Below are 9,886 nucleotides of genomic sequence, written 5' to 3'. Positions count from 1 at the left end.
ATGAATTGGGAGATTAGCATTGACATATATACTAGTATGTATATGTATAAAATAGATAATAAGAGCCTGCTGTAAATAAAATAAAATTAAAAAAAAAAGTTCAGGTGATAACTTGGGCTTGAGACTGGCGTATGAAGGGGGTGAGGGCACTCTTGTACGACTGAGCCTTTAATCTAATCTCCAAGTAGATAGTGTCAGAATTCAGTTAAACTGTGGAACACCTAGGTGGTGTCAGAGACAGAGAATTGCTTGGTGTGGGGCAAAAACCTCCACACACTTGGTGACAAGAAGTGAAGTGCTGGTGTGAGTAGTAAAGGGAAGAAAGACGTAGGAAGGAGAAAACAGTTTTTCCATTACAATTGCTTTCTAAAGTACGTACTGGGCAAACTTAAGGTGTATATTTGTTTCACATATGAGCTGGTTTTCCTTATCTTGGCCGAGTCTGCCACCTAAGTCTCTTCCTACCTGTAGTTACCGCACCATTTTTCTCCAGTCTCGGAACACGGGACACGCACTAAGTGCCAGAGGGTGACCTTACCCCAGGGTGCTCCGGCTCCCCGCCAAGCGTTCCTCCGGGACCTGCAGGATCCGGAAAACTGCACGACGAGCCCTTGAGGAAGACTGGAGCTTTGGCCCACAGACTCAGGCTTTCAACAGCAACGACACTGGCTGGAGCTCCACTTGTGCTGGAAGTTTCCTGATGAGGCACCATCGAGTTCACCTGGTGCTGTAACCATGATACCGGGCGCGCCTCCGGGCCTTGCCTGCCACTTTCCAGGCCTCTGGGTGAGCCTAGGCTGTGGTCGACCCGCCCCAGCACTTTTCTCACCGGCGGGGACACAGTGACGAGCTGCTACATTTCAAGACTAGTTTTTGAAGGAGCAGCTATCGACTGTTTCCGTAGTGTAGTGGTTATCACGTTCGCCTCACACGCGAAAGGTCCCCGGTTCGAAACCGGGCGGAAACAACGCACGTACTTTTTTTTTTTTTTTTTTCCGCTGGTTGAGCACTGACACCCCGCGGCGGTCCTCCAGTTTTTCTCTTATCTTTTCTGACACCAGAAACGTAAAGCACTTTTGGTCACTCGAATGAAGTCATCAGTTCCGATCCGGATCCCCAGAACCAAGTTCTGGTTCAGGGCGGTGCCCTGAAACTCAGGCTGGTCCCTTATTCAAACTCTGCTCAGACTCCTTCTTCTTCAGCTGGGTCTGCAGGGGGCTGTCTCCAGAGAATTTGCAAACCTGTTATCAAGACCCAGCTGTGTGCCTAGCATTATCTCGCTTTAAGCTGAATGGCGGGTATCTTTACCCTGCAGTCCAGATTAATGAATGGAACATAGTTCCAGAGCTAGTATTACAAGTCGCTCTGCTCTCTGCCCCCAACAAACGTGCCTATTTCTTCGTTCGATTTAAGCTGTCCCCATGCATTCAGTTCTAAGTTCCCAGTCATGGAGATTCTTTCTCCCTCCCTCCTCTGAGTCTTTCCCCACAGGGAATCCTAAGGCCCTAAGCCCTTGGTTCTGAATCAGGTGAAAACAATGTATATTTTCTTTTAATTAAGTTATTTTCACACACACACACACACACACACACACACACACACACACACGGCAGTTTGCACAGACACTTCTCCAAGGAAGATAGGCGGATAGCAAATAATCATATCTAAAGATGTTCTACATCATTAATCATTAGGGAAATGCAAAATTAAAACACGAGATATCATACACATGTATTAGAATGCCTATCATACCAGGTGCCCAGGATGTGGAAGAACTGGAACACTCATACACTGATGGGGGGTGGGGGGATGTAAAATGTTACATCCACTTTGGAAAACAGTTTAACAGTTTCTTTGAAAGTTAAACTACTACTATAGACTCAGCCATTCTAATCCTAGGTACTTCCAAGAGAAAATTAAGTGTATGCTCATAGAAAGACTTGTACACGAATACTCATAGTAACTTTATTTGTAACAGACCAAAGCTGGAAACAACCCAAATGTCACCCAACAGGTGAAGATAAATTATGGTTACATCCATACAATGGAATGCTGCTCAGCAAAAAAAAAAAAAAAAAAAAAAAAAAAATATATATATATATATATATGCTGGGTGAAAGAAGCCCAGTCAAAAAGAGTGTTATATGACTCCACTTATATAAAATTGTAGAAAATGAAAACTATAATGACAAAAAGCAGATCAGTGATTGCTTGGTAAGTGGAAGGAGAATGGCAGGCAATAAGGATTAGAAAGGGAAAATTGGGGGGACAATGGATATGTTCACTATCTTAATTGTGACAGGGCTGCATGATGACTTTCATTGGCCCTAGACACTTTGACCTTCCTGGGACTCTTCATAAAAAATGTTTAAATGTTAAAAATCTTTTCTTTAATTTAAAATTTATATGTATTAATATAGTTCATTTATATATAACTGAATATATAACTGAATATAATATACCATTATATATAATATGACTTAAATATATAATTTATTAATATATTTTACAGCTGCATTGGTATAAAGATGAAGGTATTAATATTATATAAAATCATTTGTAAAATTTCATTTTGAATTTAAATGATTTTTTAATAAAATTAAGGCATTTTGGATTTAAAATAAGTTGAAATATTTTTGTAGGTGTATGCCTACCGTGCCTAATGGGCAAGTTGGCTCCCCATTGTGAGGATGATTTCATAGAGTGATACATTTGCCAAAACTTAACCTGTACATTTTGAATATGTCCAATTTACTGTATGTCAGTTATGCCCTAATACAGCTGTTAACATTTAATATTTCTCAGAAAAAAATAAACATGTATTTGAAGTCTGTTCTGGATACTCATACAAATACATATTTTAAAGTTTCTTATTAAAATTTTTGTATGAAACTAAAATATGTATTCACAACATTCAATAATTTGGGGATGGACCTCAGGTACAGTGTTAATCTCAATTCATTGCCCTCGATCCACATGGATGGGTGCAAGATTCTTCTCTTGCTTTATTTATTTTTGTCTTAATTTATTACTTTCTTTTATCCCTATTTCCTACTTTCACCCCCTCTCTAATGTGTTTGATATGTATTTTGAATTTGTATGTATCCTTGTAGACTGTGTAGTTGTTTTGTGTGTAATTGTTTCCTAATTTTGTGTATGTTCTTCACTCAGCATTGTGACTGTGGGTTCTACCCAAGTTTCTGTGTGTACATTTACTCTTTTGCTTCTGACTGCTGTAAATAATTTCATAGTGGGCACCCACCCATTTTACTTTTCTTTCCCCCACGATAGATGCTAGGTTGTTACCCACTCCAAGATATGACAAACAATGCCATCATACATTTTATTAAACAAATATTTATAGAGTACCTACTAAGTTCCAGGTACTGTTCTAACCTCCAGGGATTCATTAACTACAAAAACAGACTGAACCAAATCCCTGCCCACATGTAGTTTACATTCTAGTGGGTGAGGCAAATGATAACAAGATAAAATATATGATAATTTTTTTTTTTTTTTGCTGTACGCAGGCCTCTCACTGTTGCGGCCTCTCCCGCTGCGGAGCACAGGCTCCGGACACGCAAGCTCAGCCGCTCCGCGGCATGTGGGATCTTCCCGGGCCGGGACACGAACCCGCATCCGCTGCATCCGCAAGTGGACTCTCAACCACTGCGCCACCAGGTCTTTTTCTTTTTCTTTTTTTTTTTAATAATCTTTATCGGAGTATAATTGCTTCACAATACTGTGTTAGTTTCTGTTCAACAAAGTGAATCAGCCATATGCATACATATATCCCCATTCCCCTCCCTCTTGAGCCTCCCTCCCACCCTCCCTATCCCACCTCTCTAGGTCATCGCAAAGCACCGAGCTGATCTCCCTGTGCTATGCTGCTGCCTCCCACTAGCTATCTATTTTTACATTTAGTAGTGTATATGTCGATGCTACTCTCACTTCGCCCCAGCTTCCCCCTCCGTCTCCCCCCATGTCCTCAAGTCCATTCTCCATGTCTACGTCTTTATTCCTGCCCCGCCACTAGGTTCATCAGTACCACTTTTTTTCTTTTTTACCTTCCATATATATGTGTTAGCATACGGTATTGGTTTCTCTCTTTCTGACTTACTTCACTCTGTATGACAGACTCTAGGTCTATCCACCTCACTACAAATAACTCAACTTCGTTTCTTTTTATGGCTGAGTAACATTCCATTGTATATATGTGTCACATCTTTATCCAGTCATCTGTCGATGGACATTTAGGTTGCTTCCATGTCCTGGCTATTGTAAATAGAGCTGCAATGAACATTGTGGTACATGACTCTTTTTGAATTCTGGTTTTCTCAGGGTGTATGCCCAGTAGTGGGATTGCTGGGTCGTATGGTAGTTCTATTTTTAGTTTTTTAAGGAACCACCATACTGTTCTCCATAGTGGTTGTATCAATTTACAGTGCAGGAGGGTTCCCTTTTCATCACACCCTTTCCAGCATTTATTGTTTCTAGATTTTTTTTGATAATGGCCATTTTGATTGGTGTGAGGTGATACCTCATTGGAGTTTCGAGTTGCATTTCTCTAATAACTAGTGATGTTGAGCATCTTTTCATGTGCCTCTTGGCATCTGTATGTCTTCTTTGGTGAAATGTCTATTTAGGTCTTCCGTCCATTTTTTAATTGGGCTGTTTGTTTTTCTGATATTGAGCTCCATGAGCTGTTTGTATATTTTGGAGATTAATCCTTTGTCTGTTGTTTCATTTGCAAATATTTTCTCCCATTCTGAGGGTTGTCTTCTTGTCTTGTTTATAGTTTCCTTTGCTGTGCAAAAGCTTTTAAGTTTCATTAGGTCCCATTTTTGTTTTTATTTTCACTACTCTAGGAGGCTGGTCAAAAAGATCTTGCTGTGATTTATGTCATAGAGTGTTCTTCCTACGTTTCCCTCTAAGAGCTTTACAGTGTCTGGTTTTACATTTAGGTCTTTAATCCATTTGGAGTTTATTTTTGTGTTAGGTAGTGTTCTAATTTCATTCTTTTACATGTAGCTGTCCAGTTTTCCCAGCACCACTTATTAAAGAGGCTGTTTTTTCTCCATTGTTCTTGCCTCGTTTGTCATAAATTAAGACCACATGTTTCTTTGAGGACCAGGAAAAACTGTTACAGCTTGGCTGGGAAGTTCTGATTCATGCGCCATATTCACCAGACACTGCACCTTTGGATGTCCATTTATTTCAGTCCTTATAAAATTCTTTTAATAGGGCTTCCCTGGTGGCGCAGTGGTTGAGAGTCCGCCTGCCAATGGAGGAGACACGGGTTTGTGCCCCAATCTGGGAAGATCCCACTGGGCCCGTGAGCCATGGCCACTTAGCCTGCGCGTCCGGAGCCTGTGCTCCGCAATGGGAGAGGCCACAACAGTGAGAGGCCCGCGTACCACAAAAAAAAAAAAAAAAATTCTTTTAACAGAAAAAATTTCAATTCCCTGGAAGACTGTAAAAGGCACTTGGAACAGTTCTTTGCTCAAAAAGATAAAAAATTTTGGGAGGATGGAATTATGAAGTTGCCTGGAAAATGGCAGAAGGTAGTGGAACAAAATGGTGTATACATTGATCAATAAAGTTCTTGGTGAAAATAAAAATTTTTGGCCAACCCAATACTTTGTCAAAGGTTCAGAAACAGCAGAAGTAAAACCAATGAATCACTGAAGTAGTAAAAGTTTATTGTGCACACAACAAAAAGAAAGTTCACAAACCAGGCGCACTCACTCCAAACGTGGAGGAAAACTCAGGGCTATAGAGTCGTCCCTCCATATCTCTGGGGGATTGGTTCCACGACCTCTACTCATACACCAAAATCCTTGAACACTGAAGTCCCTTATATAAAATGGTGTAGTATTTGCCTCTAACCTACTAAGGTCCTCCCATTTACTTTAATTAATCTCTAGATTACTTATGATAACTAATACAATGTAAATGTTATGTAAATAGCTGTAAATACAATATAAATTCCATGTAAATAGTTGCTGGCTTGCGAGAAATTCTAGTTTTGCTTTTTAGAACTTTCTGAAATTTTTTTTCCAAATATTTTTGATTCTTGGTTGGTTGAGCCCAAGAATGTGGAAGCCAGGAATAGGAAGGGCCAACTGTATTGTTACAAAGCAGCTTGTATTCGTGAGGAGGCAGTGCCTGCTTATTATTCACAGTGATTGGTTACAATATTAGAATTTTCTTAAGTGATAGGGAATTGGTTAGTGGTTACCTCATATCAATTTTGGCGAAGAGTTTAAGTTGTACCTATGATTTCCAGAGGCATGAGCAAGAAGTGACCAAGGTCAAATTAGTCTCCCTTGCTTTGCAAAATAAGCTAAATTAAGCTTTGCTGTATGACTAAACTGGTTTTGTCTGCTCAGGGAATTTTCAAAGCCAGTCTTCATTTGTTTGTTGTTTTAATGATTTTTCTCCCCTTCCAGTTTTATTGAGATATAATTGACATACAGCACAGTGTAAGTTTAAGGTGTACAACATAATGATTTGACTTATATACATCATGAAATGATTACCGTAATTAGTTTAGTGAACATCCATTACCTCATATAGACACAAAATAAGATAACACAAAAAAAATTTTTTCCCTTGTGATGAGAACTCTTAGAATTTACTCTCTTAAATAAGTTTGATATATAACATACAGCAGTGTTAATTACATTTATCATATTGTACATTATGTCCCTAGTACTTAGTTAACTTATAACTGGAAGTTTGTACCTTTTGACCACCTTCATCCAATCTGCTTCTCCCCAGACCTTGCCTCTGGTAACCATAAATCTGATCTCTTTTTCTATTAGTATGTTTGTTTGTTTTTGAGGTATATTTGATCTATACAAAACTATGTTAGTTCCTGATGCACAGCATAGTGATTTGATATTTCTATACATTTCAAAATGATTACCATCTATCACCATACAAAGATATTACATTATTATTGACTATATTCCCCACACTGTATATTTCGTACTCCTAACTCATTTACTTTGTAACTGGAAGTTTGCACCACTTAACTTCCCTCACCTATTTCTCTCCTCTCCCACCCCTCCCCTATTTCTCTCCTCTCCCACCCCTCCCCTCTGGCAACCACCTGCTTGTTCTCTGTATTAACTTTCTTAGTGTGTGGATTTATTTTTATTACTTTTATATATCACCTATTCAAAAACTATCAAATGTTTTTAAGATGAAAAAAAAATACCATTAAGACTAAATAGAAACGAGAAGTGTATGTGACCTAACTTTAAGTGAAAATGTCAGTGGACATTTTTCTGGAGTGGGCAGACGAATTCAAACATGGTAAAAAAAAAAAAGACGTAATATGAGAAAAGAGTAATCTAGTTAGGCAAAGACGAGATTATAAGTTTTCATTAAAAAGACAAAGAAGATATGGACACATTAACTAAACAATAAAAAACGCGAATATCTCCAAAAATTAATTCGTCGCGTGATTTCGCCTGCTTACTCCTGGGGGCGTCCAGGCTGCACCTAACCCCTCCTTCCTCGTTTTCCGCAGACTCCGAGGGCCAACAGCTGGGCAGCGCGCGAGTCAACCGAGACGCCCGGGGGTCCCCAGACACACCTGAAATCCGGGCTCCTGAGAGACCGTCTCCGGGGCACGAACCCTACACAAAGGCCACCTTCGGCTTAACTGTACAACCCGAGAAACCTATTTCAAGGCCGGAAATCTGAGGCCTAGAGAAAAGGCGCGCCAGGGTTTCCCGGAAGTCTGAGAAGGCCGATTGGCCGCAGCCCTCGGACGTCCCCGCCCCCTGTCCGCCGTCACGCCCGCGGGCAGCCCCGCCCCCGCTCCTCCCAGTGCAACCGTGGCGGGGACCCTTCCCGCAACTCAGGCCTGAGTCAGGACCGGAAACCTGGGAAGTGTTGATCGGTTCCCGACAATGGGAGCAACGTGACACGATACCGGCCACACATCGGTGGGAGGGAAGTGGAGCACAGCGCAGGCAGCCTCCTGTTGGCGTCCCCACTTCGGCCCCAGGAGCTGGAAATGACCGGGCCTTGTCACTGCTCCGAGGAGAGTGGCGATCCCATAGATTTGAACACTTCATAGTCATGTGCGTGTTCCAGCCGGTGTGTTCCCGTTCTCCCCAGCCCCTCCATCTCCACCTAATCCCAATTATAGGTGTGCTATTTAAAAGTGTTCCTGTGGACGTATTAACCAGGAAAATTCTGGTTCAACAGAGTTCAGCAGTTCTCTAATTAAATAGCTTTCGGAGTTTTTAACGTGCTAATATACACTTTCTAATCATAATGACTAACGTTTGTTTTACATTTACTTTGTATCACAGTAGTTTACAATGTCAATCATTTTAACAATATTATGAGATAATCATCAAAATGTTACAGATGAGGAAATAAAGTTGTAAAGACATATGCCTGAGTTCCCATTCTAGTGATGGATTTTGACCCAAACCCAGGTCATTTGTACTGATTGTCCACAAATCCCTTTTTAAATCAGAGCATCACTTGAGACCAGGCCTATAAAGAGTGTACTTTGTCTTGGAGTCCTTGGAGGGAGCAGCTGTGAGGTCCAAGTCAAACAAGAGAATGTGAGCCCCAGCCCTACCATGGAAGAGGTGAATTGCCTGGTTTCTGACAACAAGGTAAGGCAGTGGGGAAACTGCAGGAAACTGAGGTTGGGGTGCCAGCAGTACTTCTTGATACCTTAAACACAGCTGCTCCTGCCTACACCCCTAGCAGAACACTCCCAAATATTCTAATGAAACCCTGAAGGTGGGGCTAGTGCTGGAAGGGACTCTGAGCTTCCCACTCCTGAGGAATGGATTAAAAAAACAAAATAAAACAAACAAAAAACTCCTAAGAGTAGGAGGTGAGAACTTGACCCACCATCTGGTCTAATACAGTCACACTGGGAGTTGCTGGTGGGGGGCGGAGGAGAGAGGAATATATTCTGAATAGATTTAACTCCCATCTCCTTCCAAGGGAAGACACCTAGACTAGAACAAATGTCTTTTGTAGAAGTCTGGGAATGAGACAAAACAGCTTACTGGGCAGAGACTTTGCAGCTAGAGGCAAATGAATGGGATGGGTCAATGGACTTGAGCAATTAATGTCAGGATTGCAAAAGGCCCAACAGAAATAGCTGCAGCTTAGCACATGGCACCCAGGGACAAGGCCAGCCCAACACATCTGAGAGCAGTAAGGTGCCAGCTGCCAGCCACAGGGTTGCCTCCCTTTTCTGCTACCTCTAGGTCATGGTAGGTCCACCTTCACCTAGATGCCACCTTGAGGAGAATAAGAGAGTGTTCTCGTTATCTACTGCTGTGTAACAAATGACTCCTGAGTCAAGAATTTGGAAAGGGTATGTTGGGGACAGTTTGTTTCTGCTTAAAATCTCTGGGACTTCAGCTGGGAAGACTTGGAGGGCAGAGGTGACTTGACGGCTGGGGGCTGGAATCATCTGGAGCTGCTCATTCAAATGTCTGGATGTTATGCTGGCTGTTGGCTGGGATCTCAGCTGAGGCTGTCAGCAGCAGCACCTACAAGTGGACTCTCCATGAGGTCTCTCTGCTTCCTCAGATCCAAGGTGGCTGGACTCCAAGATGTGGCATCCCAAGAGGACTGAGCAGAAGCTGTCACTTTTGGCTCTGCATCACTTCCACCTTAGTCATAGGCCCACCCAAATTCAAGAGGAGAGAATACAGACTCCTCAGTGAAAGTGTCAGCATCACATTTAAGAGCATATGGTATGGAATATCTAGCTGCAACCTTGTTGAGAAATTAAGAGGAATGATGAAAGACCAAGCATCTTCCTATAGGGACTGAGTTAACCCCCAAATACCTTGTTTTGTTATCTATTTCTGTATAACCACCTCAAAAT

At 41.6% G+C, this 9,886-nt stretch overlaps 1 non-coding gene across 1 annotated transcript; it reads left to right on the top strand.

The window, feature by feature from the left end:
- The first annotated feature begins 894 nt into the window (after window positions 1–894).
- TRNAV-CAC (transfer RNA valine (anticodon CAC)) lies at window positions 895–967 on the top strand. Its single transcript has one exon. It is a non-coding gene; the product is annotated as a tRNA-Val (tRNA).
- The last annotated feature ends 8,919 nt before the right edge of the window (window positions 968–9,886 follow it).

The sequence above is a fragment of the Phocoena phocoena genome, chromosome 1, assembly GCF_963924675.1.
Source record: "Phocoena phocoena chromosome 1, mPhoPho1.1, whole genome shotgun sequence".
Lineage (NCBI taxonomy): Eukaryota > Metazoa > Chordata > Mammalia > Artiodactyla > Phocoenidae > Phocoena > Phocoena phocoena.
Note: the sequence above shows the minus strand (reverse complement) of the source record. Positions and strands in the feature narration are given on the sequence as shown.